The sequence below is a fragment of the Triticum urartu genome, chromosome 3A (genome assembly GCF_056163025.1).
Source record: "Triticum urartu cultivar PI428250 chromosome 3A, HENAU_Tu73, whole genome shotgun sequence".
In the NCBI taxonomy this organism is placed as follows: Eukaryota; Viridiplantae; Streptophyta; class Magnoliopsida; order Poales; family Poaceae; genus Triticum; species Triticum urartu.
This window is the reverse complement of record NC_141875.1, coordinates 44,470,042-44,488,434: the sequence shown is the minus strand read 5'-3', so window position 1 is coordinate 44,488,434 and position 18,393 is coordinate 44,470,042.

Genomic DNA, 18,393 nt, shown 5'->3' with positions numbered 1-18,393 from the left:
AGTAAAATGTTTTATGCCACTTGGTAATTGCTAGATGGGTTATGTCAGTTACACTTTGGACCCACAAGGAAAAAGGAAAGTAATACAGAAACCTCCTCACCCACCAAATCGCACAGATGTATGATCCACACACCAAAAAAAGGAAAGTAATACAGAGTAATATTGTTTATCTAGTATCTATATATAAGTTTCCTTCTTGGGCCATTAAGCCAAAGAAGCATATTTGCAAGACTCGAGGTGTGCCTAGGCAGTTCCCGGTGTCTCCATATGGGTTCCTCTGATTTGGAGGCTAGAGTTCCAGTGGGTGAGATGGCTACACTTGAAACTGATTCATAGGCAAAAGAATGCCGCGATTGTGTTTGTCTGTGTTCGCAATGGAGCTGTCACTACTGTGAATGCCTCTATTTGCTCCAACAGATTGCCATGTGGCATGCTCATGTAGGATGACCCGGCACGGGAATGGCTCCAACCAAATCCATCCCATGTCCCTGAGCCATTTGACATGTTTGCATACGAGCTAGAGGAGGAAGAGGGAAAATATCTCACACCCGAGACTAGTCATGACCACCAAGTCATGGCATCTCTAAAGAGCATGGCGCCACCACTGGCACCGTCACGACATGCTTCGGGATTAGATGGATGATCCATCTTTGTGGGAATACTGGGAGGGTTCCAAGAGGCAACGTTTGCGTAGACCGATGTTCCCTATGTCCATGGTAATAGTTGAAATCTTCTTCTAGTGTGTCCCTACTTAAGTTCCTCCTTTTACCGGCAAGCAAATAGTACTTGTCTTCCACATCGTTCTTGTCCCTTCGAAGGTACATCCTATACTTCTGAAATGACAAGTGGAAGGTCTTATTTAGGCAATCTTTAATTTGTAACATTTGGAAAGTATGAAGATAGGAAAAATACATGATCATAGTGTCATGTCCACTTGGTTTCCACATGATTGTGTGTGCACCATTTTCATTATGCGTGAAGCACATAAATTAGTTGATGGACAACCACATGAGTTGTTGGATAGAAATGGGCCATTTGTTTATTGTAATGTTTGTTGAGTGATTGACTTCCTATCCTTTACCTCTTAGGTTAGATATTCAAGAGAAATGTCGCCACTATCTACAATTTATCTCGATAGGTAACCAACCTACTTACTAGAAAGATGACAATGAAAACCAATCCTATAGGTACTAGGAAATTGACGACGAGACTTAATTAGCAAGATGAGACCAGTCCTGGTTAGTAGAAAAATAATTCTATCAGGAGCCACCACCATCGCCATCAGGCCAGAAAGCATGTTGTCAGGTACCCCTTGGGCCTCTGGGTAACTGTTAGATGGGTTATGTAAGTTACTCGTGGGACCCAAAAGGAAATAGGAAAGTAGATGTGTTATGCTACTAGCTAACTCCTAGATGGTTTTGAAAGCACATTACTAGCAAAAGCATCACACGATTGTTTCTGTCTCTATCCGCAAGTAGCTTCCACTACTACGAGTGCCTCTGTTTGCCCCTAGTTGATTGCCACACAACATGCGAATGTAGGATGACTGACCATGGGAATGGCCGGAACTAAATGCATCTCACGTCCAGGAACCATTTGACATTCTTGCTTATGAGCTTCAGGACCAAGAGGGCCGCTGCGTCACAATCGGCTGTAGTGACGATGACACAGGAATGGCATCCCCGAATATCATGCCGCCACCATGGGAACTCACACAACACGCTCTAGATGTAGATGGATGATCCATCCTTGTGGGAAGATTGGTAGAGTTTCAAGAGGCAACATTCGTGGACAGCTGATTGCTACTTGTGAGTTGCATTGGGATATTCCCCAAAGAGGAAGGGTGAAGAAATATAGTAGTGGATAGTATTTCCCTCAGTGAGAACCAAGGCTATCGAACCAACAAGAGAAGTACCCAAATTCCTAGTAAGCAGTACCTACACACAAGAGCAAATACTTGCACCGAGGTAATTTTGGTTTTAGTAATATGATTTATATAGACTAGGGGCCGTAGTTTTCATTAGAGGCTTCTCTCTCATAAAAATAACATATGATGGGTAGACAAATTACATTCGGGCAACTGATAGAAAAGCACATATTTATGATGATATTCATGGCAATGATCATGTATATAGGCATTACGTCCATGACAAGTAGACCGAATCAATTCTGCATCTACTACTATTACTCCACAAATCGATCGCTATCTAGCATGCATCTATGGTATTAAGTTCATGACAAATGAAGTAATGCTTTAAGCAAGATGACATAATGTAGACTGAATGAATTCAGGCAATATGATTAAACCCTGTCATTTTACCCTTAGTGGCAACAATACAAATATGTGCCTCACTACCCCTGCTGTCACTAGGTGAGGACACCGCAAGATTAAACCCACTACAAAGCACCTCGCCCACTGAAGATAAATCATTCTAGTTAGCCAAACCAAATGGATAGACCGGAGAGGATTACAAAGCAATAACAATCATGCATAGTAAAGTTTATAAAAGAATCAATTCCTTTCAATGAATATTCCAATCATAAACCCACAATTCATCGAATCACAATAAACACACCGCAAATGAAGATTACATCGAATCGATCTCTAAAGAGAACATTGTATTGAAGATCAAAGAGAGAGAGAGAAGAAGCCATCTAGCTACTCACTATGGAGATGTAGGTCTGTGGTGGACTACTCACACATCATCGGAAGGCAACAAGGTTGATGTAGAAGCCCTCCATCATCAGTTCCCCCTCGGGTAGGGTACTGGAAAAGGCCTCCAGATGGGATCACGGAAGAACAGAAGCTTGCAATGGTAGAAAAATTCTCTCTGGTGGCTCTCCATTGGTTCCAGGATTTATGGGAATTTATAGGCTTGGAATAAGGTCAAACAGAGCTGCGTGGGTCCCAGAAGCTCAGGTGGCGCGCTCGGGCACGCCGTGTGAGCTTGCGGCTCTCCCGTATATCGTTTGGACTCCTCCCGCAGCTTCTAGGGTCCCTTCTGGTACTGAAAAAATCACCGTTAATTTTCATCGTGTTTGGACTTTGTTTGGTATAGATTTCCTAAAAAGTTAAAAAGAAACATGCAGAAAATTGGAACTTGCACATGGCACTGAGTTAATAGGTTAGTTCCCAAAAATGATATAAAATTGCATATAAAGTATCCAATATTGATAATATAATAGCATGAAACAATAAATAATTATAGATACATTGGAGACTGTACCCCATGTCCCTAGTAATAGTTGAAAGCTTCTTCCAGTGTGTCCCTACTTAAGTTCCACATCTCAGCACCAAGCAGGTTGCCTGTCACTTCCGCCTCGTTCTCAGCCCTTCTGAGATGCATCATGTACTTCTGAAGTGAAAATTGGATGATCTTATTTATGGAATCTTTAATTTTTACCATTTAAAAAATACTTAGATAGGGAAAATGTCATGTCCACTTGGTTTCCGCATGATTGTGTGTGCACCATTTTTGTTGCGCGTGAAGCGCCAAAATTAGTTTGATGGACAACTGCATGAGTTGTTGGATAGAAGTATGGCATTTGTTTATTGTAATGTTGCTCGAGTGACGGACTTCCTTTCCTTCACCTCTTAGGTTAGATATTAAAGAAAGAACCTTCCACCATCTACAATTAATCATGACATGTAACTGCTACTTGTGAGCTGCGTTCATATTTTCCCTTAAGAGGAAAGGGGAGGAAATATATTAGCGGATAAGTATTTCCCTTAGTGAGAACCAAGGTTATCAAACCAATAGGAGAACCACGCAAATCCTAATGACAGTACCTGCGCAAAAGAGGAAGTACTTGCACCCAACAAGTAGACCGAAATGATTCTGCATCTACTACTATTACTCCACCAATTGTCTGCTATCTAGCATGCATCTATGGTAGTAAGTTCATAACAAATAGAATAACACTTAAGGCAAGATGACATGACATAGACAAAGTAAACTCAAGCAATATGATTATAGCCCATCGTTTTACCCTTAATGGCAACAATACAATACGCGCCTCACTACCCCTTCTGTCACGAGGTGAGGACACCGCAGGATTGAACCCACTACAAAAGCACGTCTCCCAATGAAGAGAAATCAATTTTGTTGGCCAAACCAAATGGATAGATCAGAGAGAGATACAAAGCTATAATAATAATACATAATGAAGTTCAGAAAAGACTCTCAATGAATAATCTGATCATAAATCCACAATTCATCGGAACCCAACAAAAACACCACAAAAGAAGATTACATCAGATAGAACTCCAAAAAAATCGAGGATAACATTGTATTCAAGATCAAAGAGAGAGAAGAAGACATCTAGATACTAGGTATGGACCCATACGTTTGTGGTGAACACACTCAAACATCATCAGTAGGGCAGCAACGTTGATGTAAAAGCCCTCCGTGATCGACCCCCCATCCGGCAGAGTACCAAAAAAGGTCTCTAGATGGGATAGCGGAAGAACAAAAGCTTGTAGAGGCAGAAAAATGGTTTCGGGTGGTTCTTTGTTGGTTTGGTAACTGCTAGATGGGCCATATCAGTTACATATGGGACCCACAAGGGAAAAGGAAAGTAATATGAATGGGTTAAAGCACTGGGTAACTTCTAGATGGGTTATGTCAGTGACATATGGGGCCGACAAGGAAAAATGAAAGTAATACACAAACCTTCTCCCCCGCCCACAAAAAATACCATTTATGTCTCTCTTCCTTCGCCCTTATCTAATAATATTGTATATCTACTACCTATATATAAGTTTCCTTCTTGGGCCATTAAGCCAAAGAAATTGTATTCGCAAGACTCGAGATGTTCCTAGGAAGTTCCTGATGTCTCCATATGGGTTCCTCTGAATCAGCGGCTGGAGTCCCAGTGGGCAAGATGGTTGCACTAGAAAGTTATTCCCAAGCAAAACCATCCCGCGAGTGTGTCTGTCTCCCTCCCGAAGGTTCCTACCACTATTATGAGTGCCTCTGTTTGCCCCCAGCAGATTGCCATGTGGCATGCTAATGTAGGATGACTCACCATTGGAATGGCTTGAACTAAATGTGTCCCTCGTCCAGGAGCCACTTGACATGTTTGCATATGAGTTGGAGGAGCAAGAGGGCCAGTGTGTCACACCCTGCTGCAGTGATGACGACCAAGGCATGGCATCCATTAATAGCATGCCGCCACCATAGGCACCCGCACCACACACTCTGAACACAGATGGATTCTCCATCTTTGTGGGAAGACTGTAGGGTTTAAGAGTCAAAGTTTGCGGCCATCGATGTACCCCATGTCCACGGTACTAGTTGATCTTCTTCTAGTGTGTCCCTACTTAAGTTCCACCTTTCAGCAGCAAGCAGATTGTGTCTCTCTTCCACCTCATTCTCGACCCTTCTGAGATAATTCCTATACTTTCGGAATGACAAGTGGAATGTCTTATTTAGGGAACCTTTAATTTGTATAATTTGATTGGTTTCCACATGATTGTGTGTGCACCATTTCTGTTGCTCGTGAAGAACCTAATTACATTGATGGACAACCACATGAGTGATTGGATAGAGGTAGGCCATTTGTTTATTGCAATTTTTATTGAGTGACATACTTCCTTTCCTTTACCTCTTAGCTTAGATATTCATGATGAAACTTGCCACTATCTACAAATTATCGCGACAGGAAACAAATGCTAGTTACCAGAAAAATCATTCTACATGAAAGTTTTGATTGATAAGAATGCCAACTCTGTATTACACGCTGAGGTCGGAAATGATGTTGTTAAGTACCTCCCTGGTCTCTGGGCAAAAGCGTTTCATTATTGTGTGTGTCTCTGTTCACAAAGGAGCTGCCACTACTATGAATGCCTTTGTTTGCTCCCACCAGATTTCCACGCATCATGCTCCTATCGGATGAGTCACCATGAAATGGCAGGAACCAAATGTATTCCACATCGCTAAGTCATTTGACATATTTGCATATGAACTAGAGGAGCAATAGGGAAACTACGTCGCACCCGACAATAGTGATGATGGCCGACATCCCTGAAGAGCATGCCGCCATCATGGGCACCCACACAACGCGCTCCAGATGCAGATGGATGAGCTATCCTTGTGGGAAGACTGGTCGGGTTCCAAGTGGCAATGTTTGCGGACGATGCTTTACCCCATGTCCATGGTCATAGTTCAAACTTCTTCGAGCGTATCCCTACTAAATTTCCACCTTTCAATACCAAGAAGATTGCGCCTATTTTCCGCCTCGTTTTCGACACTTCGGACATCCATCGTATACTTTTGAAATGAAAAGTGGAAGGAATTATTTATAGAATCTTTCACTTGTAGCATTCAGTAAATACGATGATAGGAATAAATACCTGACAATACTTTCATGCCTACTTCGTTCCAGATGATTGTGTGCGCACCTTTTTTGTTGTGCGTGAAGCACCAAAATTAGTTTGATGGACAACCGCGTGAGGTGTTTGGATAGAACAAGGCCATTTGTTTATTGCAATTTCTGTCGCAAGACTAGTACGGTTACACAAGGCAACATTTGGGGACGACCAATGTACCCCATGTCCACGGTAATAGTTGAAAGCAGCCACCGACATTGCGGTCATGCCAGTACCGACCATGAAAGTTCCGTTTGATAAGAAGGCCAAGAATTTTGGTAGCTGAGGCTGAAAAGGATATTTTAAATTACCTCGCTAGCCTTTGGGTAACCGCTAGATGGGTTATGTCAGTTACACATGGAACCCACAAGGTAAAAGGAAAGTAATATGAGTGGGTTATGCCACTAGGTAATTGCTGGATGGATTATGTTAGTTACACGTGGAACACTCAAGGAAAAAGAAAAATCATACACAAACCTTCTCCCCCGCCAAATCACATAGGTGTGAGTTCCACACAAAAATAAATACACTTTGTGTCTCTGTTCTTTCGCCCTTATCTAGTAATTGTTTATGTACTACCTATATGTAAGTATCCGTATAGGGCCATTAAGACAAAGAAGCATATTCATGAGATTTGAGTTGTGCCTGGGCAGTTCTTGGTGTCTCGATATGGGTTCCTTTCAACTGGAGGGTGGAGTCCCTGTGGGCGAGATGGTTGCACTAGAAACTGATTCACATGCAAAATCATCCCGTGATTGTGTATGTCTCTATCCGCAATGGAGCTTCCACTACTATGAATGCCTATGTCTGCCCCGAGGAAATTGCCACGCATGCATCTTGCTCATGTAGGATGGCTCACCACGGCCGGTCCCATGTTGCTAAGCCATTTGACATGTTTGCATACGAGTTGGAGGAGCAAGAGGGCCTTTTTGTCACACCCGGGAGTAGTGATTATGACACAGGCATGGAATCACTGAGAGCATGTGGCCACCATGAGCACCAGCACCACACGCTCTAGTGACAGATGGATGATCCATCCTTGCGGTAAGATTGGTAAGTTTTCAAGAGGCAATGCTTGCGGAGGACTGATGTACCCCATGTCCGCGGTACTAGTTGAAACCATTTTCCAGTGTGTCCCTACTTAAGTTCCACCTTTCAGCACCACGCAGATTGTGCTTCTTGTTCTCATCATTCTCGACCCTTATGAGATACATCCATTATATATGAATGGGCAAGTGCAAGGTCTTAATTAGGGAATCTTTAATTTCTTGCATTCAGAAAATATCTAGGTAGGAAAAATACAAGATCGTAGTTTCATGTCCACTTGGTTTCCACATGATTGTGTGTGCATCATTTTCGTTGTGCACGAAACACCAAAATTAGTTTGATGGCCAACCACATGAGTTGTTGGATAAAAGTAGGCCATTTGTTTATTGCAATGTTGCTCGAGTTCCCTTACTAGGCCATTAAGCCAAAGAAGTGTATTCACGAGACCCGAGTTGTGCCTAGGAAGTTCACATGGTGTCTCCACATGGGCTCCTTTGAACCAGAGGCTGGAGTCCCAGTGGGCCAGATGGCTGCACTAGAAACTTATTAACATGCAAAACTATCCCTTGATTGTGTCTGTCTCTGTCCGCAAAGGAGCCGCCACTACTATGAATGCCTTTGTTTGCCCAGCAGATTTCCATGCATCATGCTCCTACTATATGACTCGCCACAGGAATGGCAAGAACCAAATGCATCCCGCATTACTGAGTGATTTGACATGTTTCCATATGAGCTGGAGGAGCAACTGGGCCATGACGTCACACCCGACAACAGTGATGATGACCCAGGCACGGCATCGCTGAAGACCATGCCACGATCTTGGGCACCCGGACCACGCACTCTAGACGTAGATCAATGATCTATCCTTGTGCGATGACTAGTAGGTTTCCAAGCGGCAACGTTTGCAGAGGGCGTTGTACCCCATATCCATGGTAATAGTCGAAACCTTCTTCGAGTGTGTCCCTACTTAAGTTCCTCCTTTCTACAGCAAGCATATATATATTGCGCCTCTCTTCCGCCTCATTCTCGACCCTTATGAGATACGTCCCATACTTCTGAAATGTCAAGTGGAAGCTTTTATATAGAGAATGTTTAATTTGTAGCATTTAGAAAATATGACGATAGGAATATTACATGATCGTACTGTCATCTCCACTTGGTTTCCACATGATTGTGTGTGCACCATTTTCGTTGTGTGTGAAGCACCAAAAATAGTTTGATGGACAAACAGATGAGTTGTTGGATAGAAGTTGGCGATATGTTTATGGCGTTGCTCGAGCGACTAACTTCAGTTCCTTTACCTCTTAGGTTAGATATTCAAGAGAAAAGTTGCCACTATCTACAATTTATGATAATAGGTTACCAATCCTAGTCACTAGAAAGATCACGACGAGAAGCAATCCTATAGGTACTAGAAAATTCACAACGACAGATAATTAGGAAGAGGAGAAGCAATCCTAATTACTAGATAAATCATTCTATCCGCAGTCACCGCAATCGCTGTCACTCCTTGCCTGACCATGAAAGTTCTGAAGGCGAAGCTTGTGTTTTACGCTAAAGCCAAAAAGGATGCTGTAAAGTAACTCTCTGGCCTCTACGTAACTGCTAGATGGGTTATGTCAGTTACACGTGAGACCTGCAAGGAAAAAGGAAAGTAAAATGTTCTATGCCACGTGGTAATTGCTAGATGGGTTATGCCAGTTACACTTTGGACCCACAAGGAAAAAGGAAAGTAATACAGAAACCTCCTCACCGACCAAATCACACAGATGTACGATCCACGCAACAAAAAAAGGAAAGTAATACAGAGTAATATTGTTTACCTAGTATATATATATAAGTTTCCTTCTTGGGACATTAAGCCAAAGAAGCATATTTGCAAGTCTCGAGGTGTGCCTAGGCAGTTCCCGGTGTCTCCATATGGGTTCCTCTGATTCGGAGGCTAGAGTTCCGGTGGGCGAGATGGCTACACTTGAAACTGATTCATAGGCAAAAGAATGCCGCGATTGTGTTTGTCTCTGTTCGTAATGGAGCTGTCACTACTGTGAATGCCTTTGTTTGCTCCAACATATTGCCACATGGCATGCTCATGTAGGATGACTCGGCACGGGAATGGCTGCAACCAAATACATCCCATGTGCATGAGCCATTTGACATGTTTGCATATGAGCTAGAGGAGGAAGAGGGAAACAAATCTCACACCCGGGACTAGTCATGACCACCAAGTCATGGCATCTCTGAAGAGCATGGCGCCACCACTAGCACCGGCACGACATGCTTCAGGATCAGATGGATGATCCATCTTTGTGGGAAGACTGGGAGGGTTCCAAAAGGCAACGTTTGCGTATGACCGATGTTCCCCATGTCCATGGTAATAGTTGAAATCTTCTTCTACTGTTTCTACTTAAGTTCCTCATTTCACCGGCAAGCACATTGTACCTGTCTTCTGCATTGTTCTTGTCCCTTCCAAGGTACATCCTATACTTCTAAAGTGACAAGTGGAAGCTCTTATTTAGGCAATTTTTAATTTGTAACATTTGGAAAGTACGAAGATAGGAAAAATACATGATCATAGTGTCATGTCCACTTGGTTTCCACATGATTGTGTGTGCACCATTTTCATTATGCGTGAAGCACATAAATTAGTTTGATGGACAACCACATGAGTTGTTGGATAGAAATGGGCCATTTGTTTATTGTAATGTTTGTCGAGTGATTGACTTCCTATCCTTTACCTCTTAGGTTAGATATTCAAGAGAAATGTCGCCACTATCTACAATTTATCTCCATAGGTAACCAACCTATTTACTAGAAAGATGACGATGAAAACCAATCCTATAGGTACTAGGAAATTGAGGAAGAGACTTAATTAGCAAGATGAGACCAGTCCTAGTTACTAGAAAAATAATTCTATCAGGAGCCACCACCATCGCCATCATGCCCCGCCCGACCATGAATGTTCTGATTGCTAAGAATGCCAAGCGTGTGTTGTACGCTAAGGCCAGAAAGCATGTTGTTAGGTACCCCTTGGGCCTCTGGGTAATTGTTAGATGGGTTATGTAAGTTACTCGTGGGACCCAAAATGAAATAGGAAAGTAGACGTGTTATGCTACTAGCTAACTGCTAGATGGTTTTGAAAGCAGACTACTACCAAAAGCATCACACGATTGTGTCTGTCTCTATCCGCAAGTAGCTTCCACTACTATGAGTGCCTCGGTTTGCCCCCAGTTGATTTCCACACAACATGCGAATGTAGGATGACTCACCCCGGAATGGCTGGAACTAAATGCATCTCATGTCCAGGAACCATTTGACATTCTAGCTTATGAGCTTAAGGAGCAACAGGGCCGCTGTGTCACAACCGGCTGTAGTGATGACGACCCAGGAATGGCATCCCCGAATATCATGCCGCCACCATGGGAAGTCACACCACGCACTCTAGATGTAGATGGATGATCCATCTTTGTGGGAAGACTGGTACGGTTTCAAGAGGCAACAATCGCGGACAGCTGATTGCTACTTGTGTGTTGCGTTGGGATATTCCCCGAAGAGGAAGGGTGAAGCAATATAGTAGCGGATAGTATTTCCCTCAGTGAGAACCAAGGTTATCGAACCAACAAGAGAAGTACCCAAATTCCTAGTAAGCAGTACCTACACACAAGAGCAAATACTTGCACCGAGGTAATTTTGGTTTTAGTAATATGACTTATATAGACTAGGGGGCCACAATTTTCATTAGAGACTTCTCTCTCATAAAAATAACATACGATGGGTAGACAAATTAGATTCGGGCAACTGATAGAAAATCACATAGTTATGATGATATTCATGGCAATGATCATGTATATAGGCATTACGTCCATGACAAGTAGACCGAATCGATTCTGCATATACTACTATTACTCCACAAATCGACCGCTATCTAGCATGAATCTATGGTATTAAGTTCATGACAAACAAAGTAATACTTTAAGCAAGATGACATAATGTAGACAGAATGAATTCAAGCAATATGATTAAACCCTGTCATATTACCCTTAGTGGCAACAATACAAATACGTGCCGCACTACCCCTGTTGTCACTGGGTGAGGACACCGCAAGATTAAACCCACTACAAAGCACCTCGCCCACTAAAGATAAATTATTCTAGTTAGCCAAACCGAATGGATAGACCGGAGAGAATTACAAAGCAATAACAATCATGCATAGTAAAGTTTAGAAAAGAATCAATTACTTTCATGAATATTCCAATCATAAACCCACAATTCATCGAATCACAATAAACACAACACAAAAGAAGATTACATCGAATCAATCTCTAAAGAGAACATTGTATTGAAGATCAAAGAGAGAGAGAGAGAGTGTGTGTCGGAGTAAATAGCCATGGGTAGCCTAGCCGGCTTCCCCTGGCCCTTCTGAAAAAATTACGAGCCCGTCCGGCTCTCATGAACCCAAGACATGGGGCCGCCTTCCCCTTGTTGGCTGTCATCCAGGCCGGCTTTCGGAAGGCGGCCCGACTTTAGCCCTCATGAAGAAAGCCAGGGGAGGGACGACTTCGGGAAGCCGGCCGCGAGAAGGCCGACTCCAAGAAGCCGGCTCCCATAAAGCGGTCGAGACCGTACCCTCAAAGTTTGCATCCATCTAACGGCGATGCGACGGGGCGTGACTACAGTGGAGCCTGCCACCCCCGAATCCCGGAGCACGCCTGGCATAGTGCGCCGTACGGAGTGGGCATGACCCGTCCGGCGCGGCACTGTTGCCATGTTGACCCTGGTGTCACGCACGACGGGCCGCCAGCGCGGCCCATAGATGGTGGGCCCCTTCGGGCAGAGAGACACCCGAAGGCAGCCACGCCTCCCCCCCAGTCGGCCCAAGACAGAGCTGGCTCCCCGCAGCCGGCTTGCCACCTCCCTCGAAGGAGACGCCCCATTAAGGAGACAAGACGCGGTGAGGCTACAGCGATCGCCCGACGGGCGGCGGCGCTGTAGCCGCGCCTACCACGACGAAGCCCCCGTCACCAAGATGAAGCCACAGTGATCAGCCGCCGACCAGGTCCTGGCCAGTGGGGCCTGCCTGTCGACCAAGGGGCCGGCAGCCGGCGGGACCCACCAGTCGGCGGGCCCCAGCAGCCGGCGCAGAATCCGGCGAGTGCAGTCACAGACAGCTGGGCCCCGCGCCTAGTCGGATTACCATTGTACCCCCGGGGGGTAGGCCTATATAAACCCCCCGGGGCACCCATGCAAAGGGTTCGACCCCCTGCTAGTCCTAGACCCCACACAAGGAGAAGAAGTAGGCTAGCCGTGCCCTTCTTCCTCCTCCCACCAAACAGCTCAAGGAGCATTGTGTAGCTACTTGTCCGTCTAGTGATCATGCGGAGACCCCGCAGAGCAGCAATAGGGGTGTTATCTCCACGGAGAGCCCCGAAGCTGGGTAAGATCCGCCGGCGTGCATGTCTTCGCCTTATCCCGTTTCCAGGCACCGGCGATGTCTTACTGGCTCCCACAATGATAAGCCACCCGTTGGCATATGTCGCACCTACCACCCGACAGAGAGAGAGAGAAGAAATCATCTAGCTAATCAATATGGAGATGTAGGTCTGTGGTGGACTACTCACACATCATCGGAAGGCAACAAGGTTGATGTAGAATCCCTCCATCATCAGTTCCCCCTCGGGTAGAGTACCAGAAAAGGCCTCCAGATGGGATCACGGAAGAACAAAAGCTTGCAACGGTAGAAAAATTGTCTCGGGTGGCTCTCCATTGGTTACAGGATTTATGGGAATTTATAGGCTTGGAATAAGGTCAAACAGAGCCGAGTGGGTCCCAGAAGCTCAGGCGGCGCGCCCGGGCACGCCGTGCGAGCTTGCGGCTCTCTCGTATATCGTCTGGACTCCTCCGGTAGCTTCTAGGGTCCCTTCTGGTCTAGAAAAAATCACCGTTAATTTTCATCGTGTTTGGACTTTGTTTGGTATAGATTTCCTAAAAAGTAAAAAATAAATATGCAGAAAATGGGAACTTGCACATGGCACTGAGTTAATAGGTTAGTTCCCAAAAAAGATATAAAATTGCATATGAAGTATCCAATATTGATAATATAATAGCATGAAACAATAAATAATTATTGATACATTGGAGACTGTACCCCATGTCTCTGGTAATAGTTGAAAGCTTCTTCCAGTGTGTCGCTACTTAAGTTCCACATCTCAGTGCCAAGCAGGTAGCCCCTCTCTTTCGCCTCATTCTCAGCCCTTCTGAGATGCATCATGTATTTTGAAGTGACAATTGGATGATCTTATTTATGGAATCTTTAATTTGTACCATTTAGAAAATACATAGATAGGGAAAATGTCATGTCCACTTGGTTTCCGCATGATTGTGTGTGCACCATTTTTGTTGCGCGTGAAGCACCAAAATTAGTTTGACGGACAACCGCATGAGTTGTTGGATAGAAGTATGCCATTTGTTTATTGTAATGTTGCTCGAGTGACGGACTTCCTTTCCTTTACCTCTTAGGTTAGATATTAAAGAAAGAACCTTTCACTATCTACAATTAATCATGACATGTAACTGCTACTTGTGAGCTGCGTTGGTATTTTCCCTTAAGACGAAAGGGGAGGAAATATAGTAGCGGATTAGTATTTCCCTTAGTGAGAACCAAGGTTATCAATCCAATAGGAGAACCACGCAAATCCTAATGACAGTACCTGCGCAAAAGAGGAAGTACTTGCACCCAACAAGTAGACCGAAACGATTCTGCATCTAGTACTATTACTCCACCAATTGTCTGCTATCTAGCATGCATCTATGGTATTAAGTTCATAACAAATAGAATAACACTTAAACCGAGATGACATGACATAGACAAAGTAAACTCAAGCAATATGATTATAGCCCATCGTTTTACCCTTAATGGCAGCAATACAATACACGCCTCACTACCCCTTCTGTCACGAGGTGAGGACACCACAAGATTGAACCCACTACAAAAGCACCTCTCCCAATGGAGATAAATCTATCGTGTTGGCCAAACTAAATGGATAGATCGGAGAGAAATACAAAGCTATAATAATCATACATAATGAAGTTCAGAAAAGACTCTCAATGAATAATCTGATCATAAATCCACAATTCATCGGATCCCGACAAAAAGATCGCAAAAGAAGATTACATCAGATAGAACTCCAAGAAGATTGAGGAGAACATTGTATTGAAGATCAAAGAGAGAGAAGAAGACATCTAGCTACTAGATATGGACCCGTACGTTTGTGGTGAACACACTCACACATCATTTGTAGGGCAGCAAGGTTGATGCAGAAGCCCTCTGTGATTGATTCCCCCTCCGGCAGGGTACCAAAAAAGGTCTCCAGATTGGATAGCGGAAGAACAAAAGCTTGCAGAGGCAGAAAAATGGTTTCGGGTGGTTCTTTGTTGGTTTGGTAACTGCTAGATGGGTTATATCAGTTACATATGGGACCCACAAGGGAAAAGGAAAGTAATATGAATGGGTTAAAGCACTGGGTAACTTCTAGACGGTTTATGTCAGTGAAATATGGGGCTGACAAGGAAAAATGAAAGTAATACACAAACCTTCTCCCTCGCCCACAAAAAATACCATTTATGTCTCTCTTCCTTCACCCTTATCTAATAATATTGTGTATCTACTACCTACATATAAGTTTCCTTCTTCGGCCATTAAGCCAAAGAAAGTGTATTTGCGAGACTCGAGATGTTCCTAGGAAGTTCCCGGTGTCTCCATATGGGTCCCTCTGAATCAGAGGCTGGAGTCCCAGTGGGCAAGATGGTTGCACTAGAAAGTTATTCCCATGCAAAAGCATCCCGCGAGTGTGTCTGTCTCCCTCCCAAAGGTTCCTACCACTATTATGAGTGCCTCTGTTTGCCCCCAGCAGATTGCCATGTGGCATGCTAATGTAGGATGACTCACCATTGGAATGGCTTGAACTAAATGCGTCCCTCATCCAGGAGCCACTTGACATGTTTGCATATGAGTTGGAGGAGCAAGAGGGCCAGTGTGTCACACCCTGCTGCAGTGATGACGACCAAGGCATGGCATCCATTAATAGCATGCCGCCACCAGGGGCACCCACACCACGTGCTCCCAACACAAATGGATGATCAATCCTTGTGGGAAAACTAGCCGGGTTCCTAGAGGCAATGTTCGTGGACAGTTGATGTAACCCATATCCATGGTAATAGTTGAAAGCTTCTTCCAGTGTGTCCCTACTTAAGTTCCATATCTCAGCAGCAAGCATGTTGTGCCTCTCTTCCGCCTCGTTCTTCGCACTTCTCAGATGCATCATGTATTCCTATAGTGACAAGTTGAACATCATATTTAGGGAATCTTTAATTTGTACCATTTAGAAAAAAACTTAGATATGAAAAATACACGATCGTAGTGTGATGTCCACTTGATTTCCGCATGATTGTGTGTGCACCATTTTGGTTGCTCATGAAGCACCAAAATTAGTTTGATGGACAACCGCATGAGTTGTTGGATAAAAGTAGGCCATTTGTTTATTGCAATGTTGATCGAGTGACCGACTTCCTTTCTTTTACCTCTTAGGTTAGATATTAAAGAGAAAACTTTCCACTATCTACAATTCATCACGACAGGTAACCAATCCTGGTTACTAGAAAGATCACGACGAGAATCAACTCTATAGGTAATAGAAAATTCATGACAAGACTTAATTAGCAAGATTAGAACCAATCCTAATTACTAGAAAAATCATTCTAGCAGCAGCCACCACCATCGTGGTCATGCCCGCACCGCTTATGAAAGTTCTGATTGATAAGAAGGCCATGCGTGTGTGGTACACCGAGGCCAAAAAATGACATTGTCAATTACCTCCCTGGCCTCTAGGTAACTGCTAGATACATTATGTTAGTTACACATGGGACCCATAATGGAAAAGGAAACTAATATGAATGGGTCATTCCACTAGGTAACTGCTAGATGTGTTATGTCATTTACACACGAGAACCTCAAGGAAAAAGGGAAGTAATACAGAAACCTTCTTCCCCGCCAATTCACATAGATGTAGGATCCACACACCAATGAAACACCCTCTTTGTCTCTTTTCCTTCACCCTTATCTAGTACTCCCTGCGTATAGAAATATAAGAGCTTTTAGATCACTACTTTAGTAATCTAAACACTTCCATATTTCTTTAAAGAGGGAGTAATATTTATTATCAACTATCTATATATAAGTTTCCTTCTTGGGCCACTAAGACAAAGAATCGTATTTGCGAGCGTTGAGGTGTGCCTAGGCAGTTCTCGATGTCTCCATATGGCTTCCTATGAACCAGAGGAAGGAGTCCCAGTGGGCGAGATGGCTACACTAGAAACTGATTCACATGCAAAAGCATGCCGTGATTGTGTCTACCTTTGTCTGCAAAGGAGCCACCACTACTATGAATGACTCTGTTTGCCCCTTTAGAATGCCACACATCATGCTCATGTATGATGATTCGCCATTGGAATGGCTAAAAAAATGCATCCCATGTCCCCAAGCCATTTGACATATTTGCATATGGGCTGGAGGAGGAAGAGGGCCACTATCTCACACCCGTCGGTAGTGATGATGACCCAGGCATCCCATCCCTGAAGAGCATGCCGCCACCATAGGCACCTGCACGACACACTCTGAACACAGATGGATTCTCCATCTTTGTGAGAAGACTGGTAGGGTTTAAGAGGCGAAGTTTGCGGCCATCGATGTACCCCGTGTCCACGGTACTAGTTGATCTTCTTCTAGTGTGTCCCTACTTAAGTTCCACCTTTCAGCAGCAAGTAGATTGTGTCTCTCTTCCACCTCATTCTCGACCCTTCTGAGATAATTCCTATACTTTCGGAATGACAAGTGGAATGTCTTATTTAGGGAATCTTTAATTTGTATCATTTGATTGGTTTCCACATGGTTGTGTGTGCACCATTTCTGTTGCTCGTGAAGAACCTAATTACGTTGATGGACAACCACATGAGTGATTGGATAGAGGTAGGCCATTTGTTTATTGCAATTTTGCTCGAGTGACATACTTCCTTTCCTTTACCTCTTAGCTTAGATATTCATGATGAAACTTGCCACTATCTACAAATTATCGCGACAGGAAACAAAAGCTAGTTACTAGAAAGATCATTCTACATGAAAGGTTTGATCGATAAGAATGCCAAGTCTGTGTTGCACGCTGAGGTGGGAAATGATGTTGTTAAGTACCTCCCTGGTCTCTGGGCAAAAGCGTTTCATTATTGTGTCTGTCTCTATTCGCAAAGGAGCTGCCACTACTATGAATGCCTTTGTTTGCCCCCACCAGATTTCCATGCGTCATGCTCCTGTCGGATGACTCGCCATGAAATGACGGGAACCAAATGTATTCCACATTGTTGAGTCATTTGACATATTTGCATATGAACTAGAGGAGAAACAGGGCAACTATGTCGCACCCGACAATAGTGATGATGACCGACATCCCTGAAGAGCATGGCGCCATCATGGGCACCCGCACAATGCGCTCCAGATGCAGATGGATGAGCTATCCTTGTGGGAAGACTGGTAGGGTTGCAAGTGGCAATGTTTGCAGACGATGCTTTACCCCATGTCCATGGTCATAGTTCAAACTTCTTCGAGTGTATCCCTACCGAAGTTCCACCTTTTAGCACCAAGAAGATTGCGCCTCTTTTCCGCCTCGTTTTCGACACTTCGGACATCCATCTTATCCTTTCGAAATGACAAGTGGAAGGACTTATTTATAGAATCTTTTACTTGTAGCATTCAGTAAATACAATGATAGGAAAAAAATACCTGACAATACTGTCATGCCTACTTGGTTCGAGATGATTGTGCGTGCACCATTTCTGTTGTGCGTGAAGCACCGAAGTTAGTTTGATGGACAACCGCGTGAGGTGTTTTGATAGAACAAGGCCATTTGTTTATTGCAATTTCTATCGCAAGACTA